Here is a 27,982-nt window from a genome sequence, read left to right on the forward strand (position 1 = left end):
TTACTTTGTAAATATTATTTAGATAAGTAGAAAGTACTCCAAATGATTTTTATAAATTGGGCATAGACTAGTATAACATTTACGAAAAGAGGATCAAAATAGACACATGAACTCTGTCTGTCTACCTTGCTATCTATTTAAATGAAGATATAAAGAAGGATATTATAAGGCAGTTAGAAGAAAGTTGAATATATTATATATGAGATATGTGGATTAAATCATTTATGAATAAGTAAGAGATAGCATTGTAAGATTTAAAATAGATAATTTTGTTAAATTAAATTAAATTGTTAAGTTGAATTAAATGTTAAAAATATTTTGTACAAATAAAACCAGTATAACCAAGTTAGAGAAAAGTGGAAAATTGGAAAAATTACAGACACTTTCGTGGATAAAAGTCTCATCTCAAATATTTGTTTGTCAAATATATAATATATAATGTTATTCACCAATTAATGCTCAAAGTATATAAATAGACAGTTTTAAGAGAAGAAATAAAATCATTCTATAGTCATATAAAATGGTCTAAATCATTATTGATTAAAGAAATACAAATAAAAACAATTTTGTGATATCATGTTGTTTCATACTTATCACACTGGTCAAAATGATAAAGGTGAAAATGTTTGATGTTGGAGGGGATGTAGAAAAATTGGGAAATTAATACATTGTTGGTGTAATGGTGAAATGATACAACTAATTTGGAGAGAAAAGTGGAATTATATATAAAGACTTATAAAACTAATTTGTGCCTTTTCCCCAATGGTACCACTAATATTGAGTTTCTTTACAAGGTTTTCAGGAGGGAAAAAGAAGAGAACTTATATATTATGAAATACTTTTAGCAGCTCTCTTTGTGATAGCAAAGAGCTGGAAACTGAGGGAATGCTTATTAATTATTAATTAGCTCTTATTAAAAGAGTTAAGCAAGTTGTACTCTATGATAATGATGGAGTAATATTGTACTGTAAAAGTGATATGCAAGTTGGTTGTAAAGGAAAAAAATACATGATCTTACATGAAATAATGAAGCATGAAATGAGCAGAACCAAGAGAATATTGTATATAGTAACAGCAATAATATTCAAAGAATAGCTGTGAATGACTGTAATTCTGAATATTATTATATTATTATTATAAATGTTATATTATAAACATTCTGTTATATTATATAATATATCTGAATATTATAAAAAAATTGAGTACAAAAGACTTATAAAGCATTATAAAGAAGCTAACCAGGGAAAGAACTGATAAATAGAAAAAGGCATAGCATCATTTTAGATTTGTCTGTCTGTCTGTCTTTCTAGCTATCTGTTTATCTTTATTAAATAGTGGCTTCTCTAATGCAAGATGGTGAGGGAAGAATCAAGAGAGAGTAAAAGTTTATAACATTAAATGTAACAAAAATTGATTTATTTTATTCTATAAAAATAAAAAGTCAAAGATACTTCAACATTCAGATGGATTTAATTTTATATGTACTTTGAGAACAGCAAACTTAAATGCATCATATATAGGTGAATATCTTATAATCTGAATTTAATCAACTAATTTCCTGCTTTAAATACTTCTAAAATTAGAGAAGGCCCTAAGTATGTGCTCCCAAATGCCTCATTTAAAAACAATTTGAGCTAATATAATTATTATAAATCACACTAATGGGGCAATTTTAAATCAATTATGACACAATTGCATGCAATTCATTGATGATTTTTTCCTGAAGAAAACAATTATCTTTGATCCTGAATATAAATACAAGATCTTCTATTCAGTGTTTTGACCCAAGTGGTTACCAATGAATTCTTTTAATTTGTGATTAATGATTGATCCCTTGCATAATTTAAAAGTTTTGATTGACTACATCAAAACGTACTTCACAAGACAACAAGACAAAAAGGTTCTTCGGTATATGTATAAAAAAAGCTGTGCCCTGATTTAAAATGGACAGATGGGGAGGTTAGGCTTCAGTATGTCTTTGAATCTAGGTGAAAATTAGTAGTAAAATCAGTGATCCAGATGCTTTGGCTAGTATGGTTCAATTCAGTCAATAAGAATTTAAGTAGAGCATGGTTTTAATGAAATCAGAATCTTAGTCTCAACACAAATTCATTGTTGCAGTTAAAAATGGCACTACACTTCTTTCTGTGGAAACACTTGTGAGTCCCAAAACCTAGATGAGGTAGTGAGGATGGGCTATCACAATGTGTCCCTTCTACTCAAGGGAATGCTAGAGTTACACAGATTAACTCATAAAACCAGTTTTTAAATTATCCATGTGAGCATTTCAGCGTCACAAATAAGCTTGAGTTTTTGCTGATTGTCTAGACTTAATAAAGTAATTTAGAAAATGATAATAATGATGTAGATTAAATCTAATATATATATGGTGTGTACTTCTCCCCCTTAGAAATAGTTTTTCAATATTTATTGACACATCATTGACTATGACAAAAAATGTTTATAAGTGTATATCTCAATCATTTGCAGAATGTAATCTGTCTGAATTCAGACTTACATCTTTGTTTTGTTTCCTTAATGCCTAGTGTAGTGTCTCAGGTTCAGTAGGATTCAATGAATATTTGTTATTTGGAATTTAACTCATGTTTCTTTTGATCCTCTTTATATATAAAGGATGAGCATGACAATAAGTTGCAGGAAAAAGACCCCAAGGTCAGTAAAGAACACATTGTTTTAAAAATGTTGTCTCTAGTGATTAATATATATGACTCCAATTAAAGTACTTCCACACCTAGCTCAACTTTGTTAGCTACAAAGCAATGATCTTAGAAATAATCTCTTAGGTCTTTTTCAGCAACAAATCAATAATTCTGGCATTCAACAGAAGACAGCTAACATATTTAATGTTATCTGTGCCCATTAGCCAACTTTTTTGTGTATATCTTCTCTCATTGTAATTTGGGTGTTTCCAGGGAAGAAAGTAATAGCTCATATCCATATGGAGTTGTTTTATTATAAAAGTATTTTCTTACAGGGGATAGTAATGTAAGCATCCTTAATTCTATTTTATAGATAATGATATGAAAGTTTATAAACCTTAAATGTTGAAAGTCACATTGTTGTTTATTCTTCATTTTTGAAGACCAGCGACAACTATTGAAGTGGTTTGCCACATTCTTCTCCAGGTCATTTTACATAAGAAATAGCTGAGGCAAACAGGATCAAATATCTTGCCAAGGATCTCTCAGCTAATGTGTCTGGTGCCAAATTTGAATTTAGAATGACACATTCTGACTTCAGGGACACCACTTTCTCCACTGCATCACTTAGCTGGATCTATGACTAAAATAAGGAAAAGAGCCATAGAAACAAGATTAATTATTTAGTTAGTTCATCAACTAATCCAGTTTTGTAGAAACTTGTCATAAAGTTCTTTGGATTCAGATGATAAGAATGATTTGTCAACTTTTGTTTTTCACAAGCAATGTGCATTAGGTATCTGATGAATAATAAATACATGGATTAGTAACTAAATGAATATATGAATGAACGTTGACTGGTGATTCTAAGTGATCTTTGATATGACCTCTGAGAGGCTGTACTTTAACCAAAAGGTTATTGATATTCTTAAAATTAAAATTTAAATTAACTTCTATTTTTAAAAGTCATTACGATATTTTTAAGGGATAAATAGAATGGATAATATGTTCAAGAATAACTGAATGCATTCTGAATTTTGTTTTAGAAAGTGATCTTGACGATTTTAAAATTAATAACATTGGTCATTAATAAATTACTTTGCATTAATTTCATAAATATATGTTTATATAATTCTATGTCTCTCTGTGTGTATTGTAAATGGTATCTTCCTCTATCAATTCTAAGGTTTTTTTTATTATATAGACTCTTTAATTTTTTAATCCTTATTTCCCCAGTGGCTAACAAAATGTTTGACATATAGCAGGTAATGAATAAAAATGTCTTCATTGATTAATTGATGAAAGAATCAAAACTAATCTTCTTTGGTCACTTTGCCCACACTTGCTATCCAAAGATTCATGTTATTTTTTTCCTTAAGGGAAGGAATTTTGCTTGACACATTTAATCCCATCAACTATAAACAATTCTGAGTAGAGGCAGTCTGACTTATCCTATTGGCAAATCTGATCATGGCCTAGTAAAATGGCTAAGGTTTATTGATCTGGAAGAAAGCAGTGTAACAAAGGAGGGTTATAAAAAAAGAGTTTTATCAAAATCATAGAAAAATAAGATCATCAGATTTGTTGGGAATGGGGTGGTCAATTCCAGTTGTATGTTCTTCATTATTATTTTCTGACTGAGCTTTATTGATCAGTGGGGATAGTATGATGGGTATTATATTCAGGGGCAGTCAATAACTAATTTAAATGCAACAAAGTATTTTATCTTAAGAAACATAACTATAAGTTTTGTTTTGATAACAAAACAGAACAATACAAAATTATATTATGTATTACTTGGTAGAATGATTAGGGGTTATACAGTATAGAACAATAATGTTTATAAAATCATGAAAACATTATTTTACCTCTTTTTGGAGTTGAAATACTTGACACAGGTTACTGTACACACACACATACACACATACACACACACTGACAAATACATGTAACAAATTCAAATATGTAGACAATTCAATTACTTTGAATTTAATTTTATAAACATTTATTAATCATCTACTATATTTCATTAACCACTAGATTTTGAGGATAAATGGAGGGAGGATATTTGTCCTTTCAAAGATTATACTCTAAGAGATATATTAAAACATGTGGACTGACAAGTAAATACAAAATTAATTTAAAAATAAAAACAAAATATATCAAAAATAAATACAGAATAATTTTGGAGATTGAATGGAAATTAAAAACTGACGGAATCATAAAAGATGATTTAGTTGCTTGAGCTGAGCCTTAAAAGTACCTAGAAATTCTAAGCAGTAGCTATGAGAAAGGAACATTTTTTGGCAGGGGGATCAGCATATTCTAAGACATAAAGTTGGAGGAAGAGTTTGAAACCCAGGGAACAGAAAGCAATCTAGTTCAACTGGCAAGTACAGAAAGATATACAGAGATAATAACTAACTGCATGCTACCCATCTACTAGTTCCTATAACTTCTGTCTCAAGGTGAAAACTCAACTACTGTGCTTGGAGATAAAGCTCACTTATCAGCAGTTCTGCCCTGGGGATGCTAATGAATATGAACTGTCACTAATGTACCTATACCATGGCCAAAAGTGTGACCAAAAATGTTTAAGTAAAGCAAAGCATTCTTAAATAGGAAGATATGAGTGTGTTTACATATATATATATATGTGTGTGTGTGTGTGTGTGTGTGTGTGTGTGTATGTATAAATATATATATATATATGTTATGCATATTTATACATATGTACAGGCAAGTATTTATAAATACATTGATGCATATGTACCTTTTTCACATAATTATTTTCTTTTCCAATCATATGCATTTATAAACATTATTTTGAGAGGAGATCTAATGCCTTCACCAGATTCCCAAAGACATCAATAACACAGGAAATTTAAGAACAAACGAATGAGAAGAATATTTATTGAATTCTCATGAGTCACCTGATACTGCACTGTCAGATGAAATAAAGTATAATAGACAAAAAAGAGAGAAAGAATATAGGGTATTTTAAACAAAATTGGCACTTTGTCCACAAAATATTGAATTAAACATGAAAATGTATTTTAGAAATTTGGTAAATTAGTAACACAATCATTTCTCTTTTTAAAACTCAATCTTCTGTTCTTAGATCTTGCCCCTCCTTAAGAATTGCAATCTAACCAATTTGTGTAGCTACTTTTTACTCCATGCAATTCTGTTCCCAATGTCATTTAGCTTTGGGATTTGGGGTTTATTTCATGAAATCTTATCCTTTCTTCATTTATCTTCATTGCCTCTGATTTTATAGATTGAAACTCCATCTATTTAATATGTCAATTCCATTCTTTACTCCATGGCTTAATTCCTTCCTCCAGAGCAATCACTATCCCTTGTGGCCTTGTATTAGCTAGAAGCTTAATTAGCATGATCCCTGCTAACCCTTCCAAGTTTTCAATGATTATGGTACTCAGATACGGAACTGGAAGTCAGCCCTATGGCAGTTGAATCTATACAGCTCATTGTAATTAGGAACACAATGTTTCAATGTTGGTGTGTGTGTGTGTGTGTGTGTGTGTGTGTGTGTATGTGTGTTTGTGTGTGTGTGTGTGTGTTTGTTTGGGAGCGCGCATTTAAGAAGAAACAGATTCTTAGGAATTCTTGACTCCAAATTAATCCTCAGCTCTAGATCATAGATACATAGTAAAATTATCATCTGCCTTACTCCATTATCATTCTGGGACACCACTATTTTTAGTCACTAGGAAATATAAATCAGTTTTAATCTTAGTTAAAATGTCATGCCTACAGTACAGATTTGTGTTGTCTCAACCAGCACACCCTAACTTTGTCAATGATGGGGAGACATGGAGTATAACAATAAATAAGACCACTAGTAGCAGATAATCACAGCTGGAAGCTCTTTGGAAGAAGTGATATGTAGGCCAAGCAGGAGTTCAGCTTATCAGGAACAACCTGTTTGATGAAATCCTAAGCAAGTTCAAGGTCATATTTCATGAATTATTCAAAATTATGTTGGACTAGGAATCAGAATGCCTGAATTGGAATCCTAGATTCTAGATGTAGTAATTTTATGACAATAATCATATGGTTTAATTACTATGTCTCATTATCCTAAACCATAAAGTTTATATATTTGTACATATATGTGTATATATATATATATGTATATATATATATATATATATATATATATATATATATGTATGTATGTATTACTTATTTATAATTAAAAGGAAACTTAGAGGTCTCCAGTTCAAGCTCCATCATTTTGTAAATAAGGAAACCCAGAGATGATAAGTGACATGCCCAAGATGCCATAGGTAAAAATCAGGGAGTCAGGATTTGAATCTGGTGCTCTGTCTCCAATTATAGCACTAAAAGTAACCATTCTTTCATTAATCTATCTCATGAGGAATTTCTGAAGAAAGGTCTTATAAATCTTGAAGAGTATTCTCTGTGTCTCCCTTTCGCTCTCTCCCTTTCTACTTCCCTTTTTCCTTCCCCCTTCCTTTCTCCCTTTCTTCCTCCCTCTCTTATTCTGTCTCTGTATCTTTCTCTCTCCTTTCCTCCCTCCCTCTCTCATCCTTTCTTCCTCCTTCCCTGCTCTCTCTGTTTCTTTCCTTCCCTCATTCTCTCTCTCATATATGTCTTTATATAGATAGATATAGAAATAAATCTATATATTTATACATACATAGATCTATATTTATATATACACATATGTGTATATATTTACATATATGTATATTTTATATTATTGTTTAATTTGTAAAAGCATAAATAAAAGCACCTACTATCATGTGTGACCTAAAGAGATTGAATTTCAAGGATAGGATTGGCACAAGAACAAATTTAGGAGACAGACTGGCTGCATACATAAATCAAGAAATTTAGTAGAAAGTTGGGAAAAACATAGAAATAGGACAATTCAAATGATTAAAGTTAAATCAAAGGTGGGAGACTCAGAGAAAAAAGGAGAGGTAGTGTTCAAAATCTATATATGAGAGGACTGGATAGCAAGCAAAAAACACCATCAAGACAAGATTGTAGCTTGATGCCTCATGCTGAGCATCTGAGGTCTAGTGACTGATATCTATAATGATTGCACTGGTTATCAGGGCTTGGATTATTATTTTTTAGTATGTTCTGTTTAAAAAGAAAGGAATAGATTCAATGAACCAAATGATAAGGAACAAAAAAAGATTAAGTGGAATACTGAAAATAAAACCTTTTTGAAACCCCCACCCCTAATGTTAGAAAATAGTCCTTTATGTCCAGTATAAAAAAGCAAAACTCGATTCTCCCTAAATTAAGATGCCATCAAAAATATTTTATCTAATACAAGTATTTCTCTTATCAACATATCTTAGCATCTGCCATCCCAAAAAGAAGAGTCAACCTTTTAAAAGATTACCAATTGATGTACTATTTGATTAGAATTAAATAAGATTTTTTTCTTAGACTATGACAATATAGTTGTGTAAGAAATGTCTTGATAGAAGGAAAAACATAGGATCAAAATCTATCTATCTATGGATGTATAGTTTATGTATGTATGTATGTATTTATGTATCTGTCTCTGTTTTTTCCTCATTTTTTTCATTTTTGTCACGTTTATGCTACAATAAAATTACATTGCATTTCTTTATCACAATGCATTCAGCTATCCACCAACTGATAAACATATAAGTTACATATGAGATTTTAACATTAAAAAATATTTCAATAGATATGTTTAAATGAATGATTCTTTTCTTTTCTTCCAAAATTATTCTTAGGAAATTAGCTTTGAGTTTTTTTTAATTGTACTAAACTTATTTTTTATACAAATTGTTTTATGAAAGTTCAGAGCAAAAAGGAAAAACTATGGGAGACATTAAAAAATCAGAAAAAAAGAAGTGAACATAGTATGTGTTGATTTACATTCAATCTCCTCAGTTCTTTTTTTCTGGATACAGATGGCATTTTCTATCCAAAGTCTATTGAAATTACTTTGGATCACTGAACCACTGAGTAGAACCAAGTCTTTCATTATTGATCATACATTCTTGGAGTTATTGTGTACAATGTGTTCCTGATTCTGCTTGTTTCACTCAGCATTAGTTCATGCAAGTCTTTCTAGGCCTTTCTAAAATCCGCTTGTTCATCATTTTTTATAAAACAATAATATTCCATTACTTTTATATACCACAACTTGTTCATCCATTCCCCAAGTGATGAACATTCACTCATTTTTCCAATTCTTTGCTACCACAAAAAAACAGCTGCTACAAACATTTTTGCACAAATAGGACCTTTTTTCTCCTTTATGATTTCTTTGAGATACAAACACTGTAATGGCACTGCTGGGTCAAAGTTCTATAGACCTTTGGGCATTATTCCAGATTTCACAAGTCTACCAAAAATGTCCCAATTTTCCCACATCCCCTCCAACATTTATCATCTTCTTTTCCTGTCATCTTAGCCAATCTGAGAGATGTGAGGTGGTACCTCAGAGTTGTTTTAATCTGCATTTCTCTAATCAATAATAATTTAGAAGATTTTTTCATATAATTATAGATGGCTTTAATTTTGTCTTCTAAAAACTGTTTATATTAACAATTCAATATTATATATATATATATATATTATATTATATTATGCTTATGTTTCTATAAATATATACATGTATAAATGTATTGTGTATAGATATAGATATAGATATAGATATAAATATATATGGAGAGATATATTGCTAACACTATCTTATCTAAATGTATATATCTATAAAATACATATAGCTATAAGGGTATATTCTACCTCTACATTTCTATTTACCTATTAAATGATTCTGATAAGTAGATATTTTCAATAGGTGAATAGATCTATCTATATATGGAAACAAATTTCTCTATAATTTGTATGTAGGTATACATATCACATTACAAACATAGATAAATTTATATCTTTTTAAATGATTTCTTTAACAGAAATATTATACATATAATTCAATTATTTAATAACATAAGTAGAATTGTCAGTACATCGCATATGATTAATAATATATTATAAAATATAACATACTATGTAATACAATGTGATATTAAATAATATGATATTGCAATATATGTAATGTACATATACATATATATATACATAACCCATAATAAAATAGGAATCCATATATATATTTTATCTATATCAAATATATGTCTAAGAGGAACTGTGCCTTAAGCAGCATAAATGGATTGACCAAAGTTACTTTGCAGTGTCTAATCAATAAGTCTAACCTTGGGAATGTATACAGCTAAGAGTAACCAAAAGTAGTAGCTCCTTAAATTGGTTAGAGAATCCAGAAGTATACAAGCTTTAGGCATAAAGCAAAATCTGTGACTTATACTTTGGTGAGTCTAGAATGAGAGGCTGTATTTTTTTCCCCTTAACTCACTTGAAAATTTGATATTTGTGAACACCAGTCACTAAAGTGAAATAGATGAGACTATATATCAAGATCAGAAAGTTGTTCAAATGATAGTTTTATACCAACATATGATGACTCAACTTAATATGTCAATAATGGTAGAATTATTTATCACTTTTCATTATACTTTCCTTATTTAAAATATTGATAAACTCCTTTTGATTAAAATGAAACAAAAATAACATGTGACCCAAATCTCAAATAATTTGACAACAAAAATGTTTCCAAGGGATAGCCATTAAATTTCCAGTATGGTTAAAACAGAATTGAGGGAATATCACTCCTAAATCCAGAGTTATTTTCATTTCAATTGAAAGCTTCATGGACAAAAAAAAAGCAATACTATATTTGAAATTAGGAACTGGATTCAAATCCTAATTCTATTAGTTACTTGAACAATCAACTACTTGCCTTTTTTTTCTTAATCTGTAAAATGAGCTTAAAGTACAATTTCCAGCTCTAAAAACCTACCAATGATTAATGTAATATTAATGTAATATAATGTAATATTAAGGGAAAGCTCAGAAGACATAAAGCAAGAGCTGTTTATTTTATGGGAGGAATGAGGTAGAGCATAGTGAAATGTCATAAAACCTTTGAGTGTGTGATACAAAATGTGATTCTTATTATTCCTGACTCTAATTCCAATATTCAATCTCCAAAACTTACAAGTGAATGAAAACTTAGAATATAGAAGAATGAAAATTCCAGATGTATATGGGTTTGTCCAATTTCTTTCCTATGATAGATTAAGGGTTTACCATTATTACCATTATATAACACTATAAGGTAATATCATTATACCATTCTATTTACCATATTATCCATGATTATTATACAAATGTGTCCATAGAGAGAAATCTTTTTCAGTTGCTTTCAGCTATTATGAGTTAATAATTTTAGCTCACATTTCCACTATAAGATTGCAAAGTACTTTCAATGCATTGCAGGTTAATCCTTGTAACTCTGATTTGTTTAATGGGGTATATCCAAACTAATAAGAGAATAGATCCACTTGAGTATTTGAGTAATACACTGGCAATGTAGAGAGTACAAAGATGACGAATGCCATTTTACACACATGAAAATAAGCTTAGAAAGGTTCAGTGTCTTCTCCAAAGTCACAGAGGTAAGTGATTTAGCTGAGACTCAAAACAATATCTACTTAGAATAAATTCAAAGGTCTTTCAAGGAGATTACACTTAACATAATATTGTCTACAATACTTGAGGTCCCATCAAAGGTTGAGTACATTGAGATTTAGAGTTGGTTTTGAAGTAGGTTTCTTGGGAAGGGAGCAGAAAATGGAAATATTTAGCACATGGTATATTTTAAGCTCTCCTAGGGTAAGTGTTGGGAACAAGCAGTTTTGAGAAATTGTAATATTTCTAGAATTTAGTGAGAGTCTGGGATGATCACAAAAAGGTGGAAAATAGTACAGATTAGATTGAATTAATGGAACTTGATCTACTATTTACTTTTTTTTATAGTCAAAACTAGAATTCAATAATATATATAATCAAATAATCACTAACCACCCATTATATAGAGAGCAGATGCTGGGAAAGGTACAAATAAATAAGCCTAAGAAGATTTTCCCAGTTTCTAATGTCTTCTCTTTAAAGGTCCCCTTCCAATTACTCTGTATCAGTCTTGCATGTGCGTATTCATTTATTTTTAATATTTTTTTTTCCTAATTGCATGCCAACTTATTTTTAACATTCCTTTTTTACAAATGTTTTCTCCCTCCATCCTTCCCGTACCTCTTCCTAAAGTGGTAGGCAATATGATATATTATTGTGTTACATGTTTTTAAAATATTTTTCCATATCAGTCCTAGTTGTGAAAAAGGAAACAGATCAAAAGAAAAAATAAAGTACAAAAAAATAAGTGAAAATAATCTTCATTTAGAGTCCATCAGTTCCTTATCTGTTTATGGATACCATTTTCTTTGGTTAATCCTCTGCATTTATACCTATTCATTTATATGTCTCTAGTCTACATCATTAAAATGTGAACTTCTTAAATGAAGTGACTGTTTTCTCCTTCTTTGTATTCCCAAGGCTTAGAACATTCCTTGGTACCTAACACATGTTTAATCAACTACATGCCTGATAGACTGATGTACTGATCAACCAGCATTGACTCATTACTTATTACTTGTAGGTTATGGAACAATGGAAAGAATAATGATTGTTTGAAAAGTTCAAACTCCATCTCTGATGACTACTGCCTCTATGATAATTTATATCCTTTAATTTTTCATAGCCTTTTTTTTCTTCACCTGTAAAATGAGAAAGAACAAGAATCTGAAGTCCATTCTAGGCTATTCTATGTTTTTTTTTTTTTTGTTTTTTTTTTGTGCTAAGCACTGAGAATACAAAAGAAAAATTCTGAACTCATGAAGCTGACACATGGAACAATAAGTTTAAACACTTAGGCAGTTTCACAGAAATAATTTAAGATCATAGATTCTGGAAAGAGTGAATAGATTCTTTAGCAGAGTTCATCAGATTGGTGAGAATTTTAAAAGTTTTATTTATTTAATTATCCAAGTCCTCTCCCATCTTTCCTTCTTCCTTTTCTGTGCAATGCAGTCTATATTTGACTTTTTTAATTTTCCTGCCATTGTAGCTTTAAAAAAAGGTAAAAAGAAAGATATGTTTTTTTTTTTCCTTTTTTCCATCCTTTGAAATCTTGAAGGTAGCTATTAAATAACTGTAGTTTTCTCTTCCTAAAACTAAACATGAGTACTTGATTCTCATGTAGGATAACTTGGAAGACCTTCACCACTTGAGTAATATTTCAGGTATTCAAACCCCTATTTTAAAAATGCTGAATGTGTGACTAAGTAAAGTCCCATGACTTAATTCTTTCTTAATGGTTTTATCTGCTCCTCAAAGGAACAGTTAAGATTCCTTTTTCTTGGTTCAGGGTCATCCAAAAGAATTAAAATAAGTATGGGGAGAGAGAAGAAAAGACTGACTCCAGAGCATAGAGAAACAAAAGCTAACTTCAACTTGATTTTGATTACTTGTTCATGCAAAATGGCTACTGGTCTTTTTGAGGAACAAATGTATATAATGGAAAGATGCCATTTGAAGAATTAAAAATATCTAGATTCCTGCTTTGATTTCCTAAAGAGGAACTATACCCAGCTGTCCTTAAAGTACAGATCTGTGCTAGACCCCAATCTCATATATAACAAACAAGTATTTACAAAATGTTTCTATGTTCACTAGATTTTGCTAGATGCTGGGCGATAACTTATTCACATAATTTAACAGATGATAATTTCCTCACTGCTCTACTTCTACTCTAAGTCCTCAGGCTCTTAGTTGTCTGCAGTATGATTACTGGATCCTACTATTTTGTAAACAAGAACAGATTTGAGGAAAAGCCCCCTATTAATTCAAGGAGAAATCACCTATTAATAATCAAAATAATGATTATTGAAAATGACTAAGAGAATTACAAATTCAAAGAATTCTGAAATGGTGACAAAAAACTGAATAATCCATGTGAGAATGTGTGTGTTGGTGGAACTGCAAACTGAAAACTGCAATTATATGTACAGTTTTTTACCTCAAGATCACATTGTTAGTTATATACTCCAGAGGAACCAAAGATAGATAAGAAATGTTTCAAACTTTAAAGAAATCATTGCAGTGTTATTTAAAGTAGCAAATAATTTAAAATAAAGTACATACTAATTGAGAATTGACTAAGAAAATTATATGATTTGTGCATAGAGTATGGGTAAAACTTCCTATATGTTTTGATCCACCCAAGTAGAATATATTCTTTTTAAAGGCAAGGGACTGTGATATTCTTTTTGGTACACATAGCATAGGGTTTTACATAAAGTAAGTACTAATTTTTTTTTTTATCCATTGATTCTTTCATTGCTTCATTAATTAATCCAAGCCAGACTTGATCAAAAAACTTTTCCATGATATGAAACCTGGACTCACCCAACTCTTGCTTAAAGTTTTCTAATAATGTAGAATTGATTACTCACTAGGACAGCTGATTTCTTTTTTGTTATTATCAGTTATAATGATATAAACAATTTTTCTTCTATTGAACCTAAATTTATTCCCTCCCCATCTTTTCCAGTTTCTTAGTTCTGCCCTCTGGGAATTAATAATCTAGTTAATTATTTGACTAGTCATCTGCGAAAGACTATCTCATTCTATAAAGTCAAGAAAGAATTATTAAACTCTTATTATGTGTAAAACTCATGCTCCACCATTGAAAAACAAATACATACTTTTGAACTCTGTTTAAAACATTCCCAAAGATGTAGTTACTTTTATTTAAGAGATTACAATAGTCTTATATATATATAGTTTTAGTTTTTCAATTTTATTTATTATATTTCCTTTATTTTATAAAGATTTTTATTTTCAAAAATGCATAGATAATTTTCAGTATTCACCTTTGAAAAACTTTGTATTCCAAAATTTTTCCCTCCCTTTTTCCCTAGATGGCAAGTAATCTGATATATGTTAAACATTTGCAATTCTTCTATATATATTTCCACAATCATACTGTACAAGAAAAATCAGATAAAAAAGGAAAAAAATAGAAAGAAAACAACAACAAAAGTAAAAATACTATATTGTGATCCACACTCAGTCCCCACAGTCTTCTCTCTGGGTGCAGAAGGCTCTTTTCATCACAAGACCAATGGAACTGACCTAAATCATCTTGCTGTTGAAAAGAGCCAAGTCTGTCAGAAATGGTCACTGTGTAATCCTCCTGTTGCTATGTGCAATGATCTCTTGGCTTTACTCACATCACTTAGTATAAGTTCATGTAAGTCTATCCAGGCCTTTCTAAAATCACCCTGCTGATCATTTCTTATTGAATAATAGTATTCCATACCATTTATATACCATAACTTTTTCAGCCATTCTCCAATTGATGGGCATCCACTCAGTTTCCAGTTCCTTATCACTAAAAAAAGGCTACTACAAACATTTTTGCACATGTGAGTTCTTTTCCCTTTTTTATGATGTCTTTGGGATATAGGCTCAGTAAAGACACTGCTGATCAAAAAAGTATGCACAGTTTGATAGCATTAGTTCCATATTGCTCTGCAAAATAGTTGGATAAGTTCACAACTCCACTATTCTTTGTTCTTCTAATTTACTTATAGTATCACTATGTCTAAATCATGGACCCACTTCAACTTTATCTTGTTTTGTGGTGGTAGGTGTGGGTCTTAGTTCCTCTCATACTAATTTCTAATTTTTCCAGCAATTTTTATCAAATAGTGATTTCTTATCTCAGAAGTTGAGGTCTTTGGGTTAATCAAACACTACATTATTTTAGTCATTGACTATTATGAACTTAACCTATTCCATTGATCTACCACTCTATTTTTTAGCCAGTACCAAATGTTTTAGATGATTAAAACATAGGCAGGGGAAGAATGATAATTGATTAAATGAGGAAGGATAATCTCAGAATTTCTTATTTTGGAAAAACTGAAGGTAATTTTTTTTGGCATATGATCATATCCCTATGATATAAGTGTCTGAAAGAGTAGCTGATAAAATGTAGGAAATTGAGGAAAGGAGAAATTATAAGGGTGAAGGAAAATTTCAAATGTACTCTAATTATGTCATTGAAGTATAAACGTTGGTGAGGAAGATATCGGATCTAGTTCTTAATTTATTGAGAAGGGAGGAAGGATGAACTGGATTTGGTATATTCCAGTGTGAGATATACTTATGGTAAGAAATTTTTGTTAAGTACACTCCTTGCTGGTTTTGCTGTCTTTGTTTTGGCCACCCAGCTCCCTGGCCTATAAGGTAACTCTGATATGAGGATATGCCTCCCTCCCCCCACCAAGAAACAATAAAGGAGAAAGAAAATTGCACTGGAAGAAGTGAGGAGGGTGGGATTGAATGGGATTAACTACCCTACATAAAACAGCCATGAAAGAGATATTACAATGGGGAAGGGTGGAGAGAGGTGGGGATTTGCAGGCAAAGCTTAAATTTTATTCTCATAAAAATTTACTGAAAGAAGGAATAACATACACATTCAGTTGGATACAGAAATATATATTACTCTTTAAAGAAGTTTAAAAAATGGGAATAATAAAAAAAAGAGATGATGATAAGAGAGAGGTTAGACTGGGGAAGGTAATGATCAAAACTAAGACACTAGTGATAAGGGGAAAAATGGGGATAATAGAAAGAGGGGAATAAACAAGAAGAAATAGGATGGAAGGAAAGACACAGGCATTATGAATATAAATATAAATGTGAAACATATCCATAAAACAGAAACAGATAGCAGAATGGATTAAAAACAAGAAATATATTGCTTAAAAGAAACACATTTGAAGCAAAGAGATACATGTAGAATTCAGGTAAGAGGCTAGAACAAAATTTATTATGCTTCAGCTAAGGCAAAGAAAACAACGGTAACCACCATGATTTCAGAAAAAGCAAAAGCAAAAATAGATCTAATTAAAACAGATAAGAAAGAAATTATATCTTAATGAAACACACCATAGACAATGAAATCATAGCAATATTAAATATATAGACACCAAATGGTACAGCATCTAAACTTTTGAAGAAGTTGAATTACAGGAAGAAATAGATTATAAAGCTATAATGAACTGGGGACCTCAACTTTCTGTTCGGAAACTAGATCAATCTAACCAAAGAAAGAATAAACAAGGTAAGGAGGTGAATAAAATTCCTAAAAAAGTTACATTGATAGGTCGCTGCAAAAAAAAATGGGAATATAAAGGAATACACTATTTTCTCAGGAAATACATAAAATTATTCATTAAAACATAAAAACATCATAATGAAGTATAGAAAAACAGAACTATTAAATGTATCCTTTCCAGATCACAATTAAAAAAAAAATGAATACAATTATGGACAATGAAAAAAAGAGATTAGAATTTAATTAGAACTGGAACTACTCTCTCCCTCCCTAAAAAATGTAGATAAAAAACAAATTACAGAGACATTTCATAATTTCATTCAAGAAAATGACAACAATGAGCCAATATACCATAATTTATGGGATTCATATGGAGAAAAATTATACCTGTAATTGTAAACAATTAATTAGTAAAATGAAGAAAAACCAGATCAATGAATTGGACATAATTTTTTTTTTTTTAAATCTAGAAACAGAAAAAAATTCAAAATCTCCAATTAAACAACACATTGGAAATCCTGAAAATTTAAAGGAGTACTGAAATTGAAAGTAAGAAAACTGTGATGTCCAGGGCTAGCTTTCTGGAGGATCTCTGGATGGACTTTTTTCTTTAGGTGAAGTAGTGATGAAGACAGGACAGCCATCATGAGGCTTGTCAAAGATGATGTCTGGAGTCTAGAATCTGGAGTTTTGAGTCTTCTCTTTGTCTGTGGCTAAGAGAGTCTCTGTGTCTGAGACTCCCTTAAAGACTTCAGTATGATTACATCACCACATCACACTGAGCATGCCCCAACTGTTAGGAGACCATTAAATCACCATATCTGTTAGGATTTCTCGGTGTTAACTCAATTGTCTAATTTAGCCTGGTATTTAACAATTCTCTAGCATAGAGTTTACACCTTTAGTTCAAACCTTTAGAGGAGTTTACACCTTTAAAGAATCAAGTTTATTGGTTGAAGGAGTTCCCACAAACCCCTGGGTGTACCCACAAGCCCATTCTCTGGGAGGATAAAAAGAGGAACATTGAGCCTGGAGAGTCAGTCTAGACTGGGATAAGAACAAGACTTCCCAAGAGGGAAGCTCTAGGAGATTCAGAGCCAGGATTCAGGAAGAAGAGGATTCCAGATTCTACCTTCACTCTGGCTGGAGGCTCCAAAAGCCTCCCAGAAACCTGCTCACAGAGGAAAAGATTTTACAGAAAAGAGATCTTCTCCCAGAAAAGGATTATAATTGACAGACAATCAGAACACTACAACATCACTTTAAGTATATGTTTAGAGAACCATTATCTCACACTAAGTAGGTGCTTAACTATAAGTACCCTGTTGTCCTTGATTCAAGTACACCTTTTCAGAGTTCTATCCCTCTACAGAAAACCATCAAACTAGTAAGTAAAACTAGAAGCTGGTATTATGAAAAATAATTATGCAGATAAGCTAAATTTAAACGTTTGTTTAAAATAAGGAAAGAATGAAACCATAATACTGGTATCAAAAATGAAAGGAGTGTATTCATAACCAATGATGAGGAAATTAAAACAATAATTAGGAGCTATTTTGTCCAAGTACATATCAATAAATTTGATCATCTATATGAAATAGACAAATATCTACAAAAATATGTTATTGAGATTAACAGAAAAAGAAACAAAATTTTAAAACCAATTTTAGAAAAAGAAAATTTAAAAGCCACCAATGAACTTTCCAAGAACTATATTTTTCAGGCAGGAGCTTAATCTACAAAAGCACAAAGGAGGAAAAAAGGAATACATCTGCCCAGAAAACAGCAAGAAACCCAATTTTGCAAGATGAGTTTGTGAGAACAGGTATTATGTGAAGTCAAATATATCCTGCTAGATTTGCTACAATCTGAGCAAAGAGGCTATTAGTAAGAATCACAATAATAATATAGGTTATCTATCCATCTGTCATCTAGGGAGGGAGACAAAGGGATGTAATTCTAGCTTGGTGACCCCTCTTTTAGGGGTACCTTTCTTTCAGGAGAACAGAGCCCCTGACCCTATTATCCCCTCTTCCTGGCAAGAATTAAATTTTCCCCAGGAGGAAGATTGTAGGGGAGGAGATTCTGAAATATTTATTCTTGCTTCCCCTTAAACTAGATTTAGACAATTCTATATGGATATATATATATATATATATACATAGACAACCTAGGCAAAATAGCACCACCACACACTGATTACATTTACATGCGCAAACACTTCAGGTCAGAAAACAACTTTATTAATTTTAAAATGGCAGAATTATTTTAAGTTGCATAGTGTGTCAAATCAATTTCTTTCTGGGAGGCTCATGCTGACAGCCAAGGTTTTCAAGTTTGTTCTTCCAAATTCTCTCTGACAGCACAATGATGAAGTATCTGTTGCTTCTGCAAGTCATCACCAAAACATCCACAATCCTTGTGAGTTTTGTTTAAAAAAGAGCCAATTCCAACTAGTTCTTAAAAGAGAATTGAAGAAGATTTCTGTTGCTTTGGCTAGTGGAGCTGTTATTTAACTCTGAAGTAAACATCTATCAAGGCTGCCAAGAAAAGAAGTCAGACTAGATTCAGGAATCATAGACAGTAGAATGCCAAAGTTTGAGAAGAAACATTTTTATTATATTGCATTATATTACATTTTTAAATGTGTGGGGAGAGGTTGCTAGAGGCATATTATTCAATTTTTCCTATAATGAAAAGATTAGTTTCTAGGGCCTTCACTGACTGGCTTATTCAAGATTCCTTCAATTATTTTAAATGGTTTTTAATAGGAACAAATACAGAATAGTTCCTTCAGTAAAACATAGAGTCACAAAATCTGAGTGTGGAATGGAAAGGACTTCAACCATATCTAGTTCAGTCCTCACATGAAAGGATTATATTCCTATACCAGATCCCACAAGTGCCCATCCCACTTCATTTTAAGGGCATTAGGAATTAAAAAAAAATAAAAATAAAAACTGTGACTGAAGACTGAACAGTCTGTGTTGATCTTAACAACAAGATTTTTCTTTAGTCTCTAAACCAGAGCTTTCATTGTTTTAGGGGATTCTAGTGAGGGAATATGTTTATCCAAGGAAGATTGACAACTATCCTATATTTTACAGTCTTAGTTTCCTGGGTCCACTGAAAGGCTGAGATTTGTCTATTCAGAGATAGAACACTCAAAGGTTGGTCTTGAAACCGCACATTTTTCATTCTACAGCTAGTTCTCTTTGCACTATTCCACAAATTTCAGGAAGACAATCCTGTCTCAGATACTTACTAGTTATATGAAATGAGCTGGGAACTTAATGTATTTGAGATTTAAGACTTATTGGTTAACTCTTACATAGTTTGTGTTCCACAATTCATTAAGTAGTTACATAGAACAGATTGTTAGGCCTGGAATAAGGGGAATCTGAATTCAAATCCTCTGTCAGATATTGTGTTATTTTGGGCAAGCCAGTATCTGGCACACAATAGGCACACACAATATAAATACTGCCTGTTAATGACTATCATTAACCTTATTTTAATCTCTTTTCTCTCTTTACTCTAAAACTTTCTAGAATTTAATTATATAAATGAATCAAGCAAGGATTTCACAAGGTGAATTATATTGTTAATCAATTTTTCATATGGGTAAGCAAAAGAAACTCTAAGCTTTAAAGGGCAGGGACCATGCCCTTTCCATACTTCTATTCCCTCAAATATCTCTCAGCGTGTCTGGCACATAATGGGCATTCAATTTAATTAGTAATGTTGAAGTATTGCATATATTAAATACTTCTTCTTTTTTAAGTGAACAAAGCTTCCACTATAACCTTCCTCCTCAACACCTTCCCCCACAAACATACACTCAAATATTCCTTCCCTCCTATAAACTCCTCTAACAATAAATGTTTTAATGGTTCTTACTTTGGTTTTACATTAAATACCTAGAAGAGTTTGGACAACTAACTTTTTCTTTTTTTTCTGAGATAGGTTTTTTTTTTTTTTTTTTTTTTTTTTTTTTAATTAAAAAAGCATGTAGGTGTTTATTGCATGCTTGTTGATTAAATAAATTGATTGTATATTCCAGAAAAAGTAAATTCCAGTCACTTTTATAGCCATATTTGGATGGAGGAAGGGAGACATGTCTTCATGTTGCCATTTTTTTCTGTCATTCCCAGGCAGCCAGTGGATGATGATATAAAACGACTACCCTGACTCTTTCTGTTTTAAAGCTAGCTATGTTACATTCATCTGTCTTATAAGATTCTTATATATCCTTAAAAGAAATGAGAGGGTGTCTAGGTGAGCATTAATTATTTAACCTCTACCTGTAGAGGGTGATCCCATATTTCTATTTCTATTTAACCATTTCCAATTAACCATTAATAAATTAGATTTTTACAAAGGGATATAAATAATTAAATATATAATCATAAATATACAAACTATAAAGCTTAATCCTCCTTCATTATACACTTCAACAACAATACTGTATGAGGATGTATTCTAATGGAAGTGGATATCTTCAACAAAGAGAAGATTTAACTCAGACCCAATTGATCAATGATGGACAGAATCAGCTACACCCAGAGAAGGAACACTGGGAAATGAGTGTAAACTTTTTGCATTTGTGTTTTGCTTCCCAGGTTATTTTTACCTTCTGAATCCAATTCTTCCTATGCAACAACAACAAAAATAATTTGGTTCTGCATACATATATTGTATCTAGAATATACTATAACATATTTAATATGTATGGGACTGCCTGCCATCTAGGGAAGGAGGTGGAAGGAAGAAGGGAAAAATTCGAAACAGAAGGGAGTGCAAGGGATAATGTTGTAAAAAAAAAAAAAAACCTATGCATATGTACTGCCAAAAAAAAAAGTTATAATTATAAAATTAATTTAAAAAATTTTAATCCTCCTGCAATATACCACCTTACTTTTTAGATAGAGGATTGTATTGTAGCTTAGCTCAGTCCTAGGTTTCAACTTCAGAACACTCCTTAGGTTCAAGAAACAGACATGCTTAGATGGCGGAGAAGATACACGCAACTGTGTAAGCTCCTTTCTTCCCGCACAACCAACTACATATAATCAGCCTCAGAAATAGCGTTGGACTGATAGAATCCACAAGGACTGGAAGCACGACTTACCAGATGAAGAGAATCTGGAGTTTCAGCAGGAAAGGTCAGCTCCCAGGGGAGGAAGAAGAGAGGCCAGCACAGATGGTGGGGTAGTTACACACTGCGCCAGTCGCACTGGGGAGGCTCTGGGATCAGAGAAGCCACTGAGATAAAAGAATCTGGCACAGGCTGTTAGCTCTTCTCTGCTTATAAAACAGCAGATCAGAGGAGAAATCTAAGCAACTTTAAAATTTAAAACCAGATTGGATCTTCCCGGATCCCAGGGGTGACTCAGCAGATCTCTGCACTGGGGGTGTGGCCGACATAGGCAATCCAGGATTTCACCTGGGGGTAGTTAAGAGATTGAAGAGTGGGCGGGGCGGTAACTCATAGTGCCTGGCTCGGCTGGCTGGAGGCTGTGGAACGGAAGTCCCAGAGATGCAGACCCTTTGAACTAGGGACTGCGGTTTCTAGCAGACACTTCCAGATTGAGCTCAGGGGCTTTTCACATCACCTGCTGCAGACATCCACGCCCCACCGGGACACATAGGCTAGGCTTTGAGTCGCCTTTAGTGTTCAGTCTCAAACCTCAGGGAACCCGCTAGAACACAGCGACCTCAGGGCACAGCAGTGCTGGTCACCTCTGAGGCACTTCCAGGGAGGGGGTGGGGAACTCTCTCCCAGAGCTCTCTCTTAGCTCAGGAACAGGGGACGCTGCATCCATCCAGTCTGGGAGGAAGCTAGTAAATAAATAAATAAAAATTTTCCTACCCCAGGGACAGACCCCAAAAGATTTTTTAAGTATGAGCAAAAAGCCCCAAAAAACCATAGATTCCTTGTACACAGAAAAAGAGCGGGTATCCAACACCAAGGAAGTTAACAGCAGAGAGTCAGCAAATAACAACCTAAAGGGGAACGATTCCTGCCCCCCATCACATAACTCTCTCCTTGAAGAGACTATTAAAAAGTTAAGAGAGTTTGAAGAAAAATGGGGAAAGGAAAGAGAAGCTATGAAATTGGAGTTGGAAAAAATAAAAAATTCCCAGGAGATGCAGGGAAACAAAATTAATGAAATAGAAAAGGTAAAAAAATCAATCACAGGAAAGTAGGATTTCTGAATTGAAGAAGATAAAAAAGTTTCAAGAAAATAGGATTTCTAAACTGGAGAAGATAAAAAAGTCCCAAGAAAATAGGATTTCTGAATTGGAAAAAGAAAATAATTCTCAAAAAAAAAAAAAAAAAAAATTAGGGAAATGGAAAAAAATTCAATAGAGCAAAATAACTTATTTAAAAACGAAATTGGGCATTTACAAAAAGAACTAAAAACTGTGAAAGAAGAAAATAACTCCTTAAAAGTCAGGATGGAACAAATAGAAATGAATGATTCACAGAGAACCCAAGAATCAGTCAAACAAAACAAAAAAAAAAAAAAAATTAAAAAAAAATGAGAAGTTGGAGAACAACGTCAAATACTTACTGGGAAAATCTATAGACCTAGAAAATAGATCTAGGAGAGATAATCTGCGGATCATTGGACTTCCCGAAAACTATGACCAAAAAAAGACCCTAGATTCTATTTTACAGGAAATTATCAAAGAGAACTGTCCAGAGATAATAGAAACAGAGGGGAAAGTAGATGTGGAAAGAATTCATCAAACTCCTTCTGAAATAGACCCTAAAAAAAGAACACCACGGAATATTGTGGCTAAGCTGCAGAATTACCACACAAAGGAGAAAATCCTGCAAGCAGCTAGAAAAATCAATTTAAATACCAAGGTGCCACAAGAAGGTTCACACAAGATCTGGCTGCCTCCACATTAAAAGATAGAAGGGCCTGGAACCTGATATTCCGAAAGGCAAAAGATCAAGGATTGCAAGCAAGAATAAACTACCCAGCTAAGTTTAGCATCTTTTTCCATGGAAGAAGATGGTCATTCAATGAAATAGAGGAATTCCATATGATTCTAAGAAAAAAAGCAGACTTAAACAAAAATTTTGATCTACATCCACAAGACTGAAGAGAAACAGAAAAAGGTACACAGAACCCTTGAGAACTATATCTCTGTTGTGGGTATATGGAAAGTACGCATGGATAATTTGATTATACTGATATAAAAGAAAAAAAAAAGGAGGGGGTGTAGTAAAGGGAAGGGGGTAGTATCAGAAAAAGCGGAGGGTGTGATAAAAAGAGGGAAACTACATCCCAGGAAGAGGCATAGAAAATACACAATATCTGAGGGAATTTAGAGAGGGGGAGAATCATTGTGTAAATCTTACTCTCATCAGAAGAGGCTCAAAGAGTAAATAATTGTCATATTGGTTTTTCAGAGAATTCTCTCTCACCTCATTAAAAGGGGGGAGAGGAAAAGGGACAAGGAAAAGAAGAATAATGGAAGGGACGTAGAGGGAGGGGGGAGGGATACTAAAAAAAAAAAAGGGAGGGCTACGCGTGACAAGGGGGGTCTATAAATTAAATATTGGGGAAGGGGTTCAGGGGGGTCAAGGGAAAAAGCATAATCTGGGGATAATATGATGGCAGGAAATATAGAATTAGTAATTTGAACTGTAAATGTGAATGGGATGAACGCTCCCATCAAACAGAGACAGATAGCAGACTGGATCAAAAATCAGAACCCTACAATATGTTGTTTACAGGAAACACACTTAAAGCAGGGAGATACATATAGAGTAAAGGTAAAAGGTTGGAGCAGAATCTATTATGCTTCAGGTAAAGCCAAAAAAGCAGGGGTAGCTATTCTTATCTCAGATCAAGCAAAAGCAGAAGTTGTTCGAATTAAAAGAGATAAGGAAGGAAACTATATCCTGCTGAAAGGTAGCATAAATAATGAAGCCATATCAATACTAAACATATATGCACCAAGTGGTATAGCATCTAACTTTCTAAAGGAAAAGTTAAGAGAGTTGCAAGAAGAAATAGACAGTAAAACTATAATAGTGGGAGATCTCAACCTTGCACTCTGAGATTTAGACAAATCAAACCACAAAACAAACAAGAAAGAAATTTAAAAAGTAAATAGAACATTAGAAAAACTAGGTATGATAGACCTTTGGAGAAAACTGAATGGCAATAGAAAGGAATATACTTTCTTCTCAGCAGTTCATGGATCCTATACAAAAATTGACCATATATTAGGACATAAAGATCTCAAAATTAAATGTAGGAAGGCAGAAATAATAAATGCCTTCTTCTCAGACCACAATGCAATAAAAGCTACATTCAGTAAAAAGTTAGGGATAAATAGACCAAAAAGTAATTGGAAACTGAATAATCTCATCTTAAAGAATGACTGGGTGAAAGAGCAAATTACAGAAACAATTAATAATTTCGCCCAAGATAATGACAATGATGAGACATCATATCAAAATCTGTGGGATGCAGCTAAAGCAGTAATAAGGGGAAATTTTATATCTTTAGAGGCTTATTTGAGGAAAATAGAGAAAGAGAAGATTAACGAATTGGGCTTGCAACTTAAAAGGCTAGAAAAAGAACAAATTAAAAACCCCCAACCAAAAATTAAACTTGAAATACAAAAATTAAAAGGAGAAATCAATAATATTGAAAGTAAAAAAAAAAAAACTATTGAATTAATAAATAAAACCAAGAGTTGGTTTTATGAAAAAGCCAATAAAATAGATAAACCTTTGGTAAATCTGATCAGAAAAAAGAAAGAGGAAAATCAAATTGTTAGTCTTACAAATGAAAAGGGGGATCTTTCCACCAATGAAGAGGAAATTAGAGAAATAATAAGGAGTTACTTTGCCCTACTTTATGCCAATAAATATGATAACGTAAGTGAAATGGATGACTTCCTCCAAAAACATAGGCTTCCTAGATTAACAGAGGAGGAAATAAATTGCTTAAATAGTCCCATTTCAGAAAAAGAAATAGAACAAGCTATTAATCAACTCCCCAGGAAAAAATCCCCAGGACCAGATGGATTTACATGTGAATTCTACCAAACATTTAAAGAACAATTAGCCCCAATGCTATATAAACTATTTGAAAAAATAGGGAATGAAGGAGTCCTACCAAACTCCTTTTATGACACAGACATGGTACTGATACCCAAACCAGGTCGATCGAAAACTGAGAAAGAAAATTATAGACCAATTTCCTTAATGAATATTTATGCTAAAATCTTAAATAAGATATTAGCAAAAAGACTTCAGAAAATCATCCCCAGGATAATATACTATGATCAAGTAGGATTCATACCAGGAATGCAGGGCTGGTTTAATATTAGGAAAACTATTAGTATAATTGACTGTTAGGATTACTAGGTGAGAACTGAGGTTGTCTGGATGGTGACAAGGTGAGAATTCAGGTTTTCTGGACAATTACAAGGTGAGAACTCAGGTTGACTTGGTAGAGGGGGCAAGCTCATTGGCTGGGGTGGTTCTTCCCAGAAGCCCTTGCATTATCCCACGCCCATTCTCTGGGAGGATAAAAAGAGACAGCACTGGGCGCAGAGAGCAGATTGGCCTGAAGAAGGATAAGAGTTGGAGGAGATTCAGAGCCAGGATTCAAGAGAAAGACTCTGCATTGCATCAGGCTTGACGGGGCTCTCTGCAGGAAGGGAAGTCACTTCTAAGGACAAGAGTTAACAGCAACTGCCTGGAGACAACGGTTCACTACAGGAAGAAGAATCTGTCTGAAAGATTTGAGTAGACACAGCAGATCTCTTCCCAGAGAGCGATCTGGCAGCTTCTGGAGACGACAGCTCGCTACAATTGGCGCCCAACGTGGGGCCAGGACTTTTGCTTATCCTGACAAGAGGAGCTAGACCAGACCTTTGCAATTTGGCGCCCGAACAGGGACAGACACAGTCCTGATTTCAGTGGAAAAGCCTCCCATCCAGATCTCAGTCTCTCTGACCCAGAACCGTGAGTAACAAGGAAACTTCGTTAAAGATTAAGTGAGCGTGCTAATAGATAAATAAGGAACTTAACTTGTTAAGGGCTAAACCAGGAATCTCTTATAGTGAAATGGGGCAAACACCTTCTGTTCAAGGAAAATGTTTGGAGAGCATCATCAAGGTTATGAAAAGCCAAGGATTGATTATAATTTTAGAGGAGATTACTGAACTTTTAAGAACTGTGAAGGTTATATGTCCTTCTTTTTCTCTGGAAGAAGAATTGGATCCAGATGAGTGGAAATTAGTAGGAGAGCAATTAGGTGAACAGTACAATTACCTTTGTGACATTTTACCCTTTGGTTCCAGACCAAACTCAGTTTCCAAAGATACAATTCATACCTATAATTTAATCCAAATGGCTTTAAAAAATGTTATTCTAAAGGAAGAGATGAAGGAGCAAAATGGGGAGGTGTCAACTAAACTAGGTGAAAAGGATGAATCAGATAACAATGAAGTTAAGTACAATTCTGAGCAACAGCAACAGGAGCACCTCCCATCTCCTCCCTCAATTAACCCTTCAGAGGTGGAGGAAGAAGGAGGAGGGGAAGAGACAGAAACTCAAACAGACTCTCCTGTGAAGCAGCCTAAGCCTATGACAAGATTAGAAAAAGCATTGGTTAAAGCTAAGAGAGAAGGACAGGATATAAGTGATTTTATACATGCATATCATGTGATTGAAAATAATGACTCTGTAGGTAAAAAAAGGAGAAGATATGCACCTTTAGATTTGAATAAAATTAAGGATTTGAAAAAAGGTTGTACCCTTTATGGGGCTACATCAGCTTATGTTAAAATGTTACTAGATGGTTTGTCTTATGAAGTCCTAACCCCGAATGATTGGAAATCCATAGCAAGGATATGCCTGGAACCTGGAGAAAATTTATTATGGCTTTCGGAATTTCATGAATTATGTAAAATTCAAGTCAGATGCAATTTGGAAATAGGAGTTAACACACAATTCACTTTTGAGCACTTGGCTGGTGAAGGTCGGTATGGAGAGAATTCGGAACATATTAATTATACCATGACAATATATGAACAAATTGCTAAGGCTGCAATAAAAGCTTGGGGTGTCCTTCCTGGACAGAAAGATCGTGGAGAGGCTTTCACTAAAATACATCAAGGTCCCAAT

This window comes from Sminthopsis crassicaudata, chromosome 2 (assembly GCF_048593235.1).
Source record: "Sminthopsis crassicaudata isolate SCR6 chromosome 2, ASM4859323v1, whole genome shotgun sequence".
Lineage (NCBI taxonomy): Eukaryota > Metazoa > Chordata > Mammalia > Dasyuromorphia > Dasyuridae > Sminthopsis > Sminthopsis crassicaudata.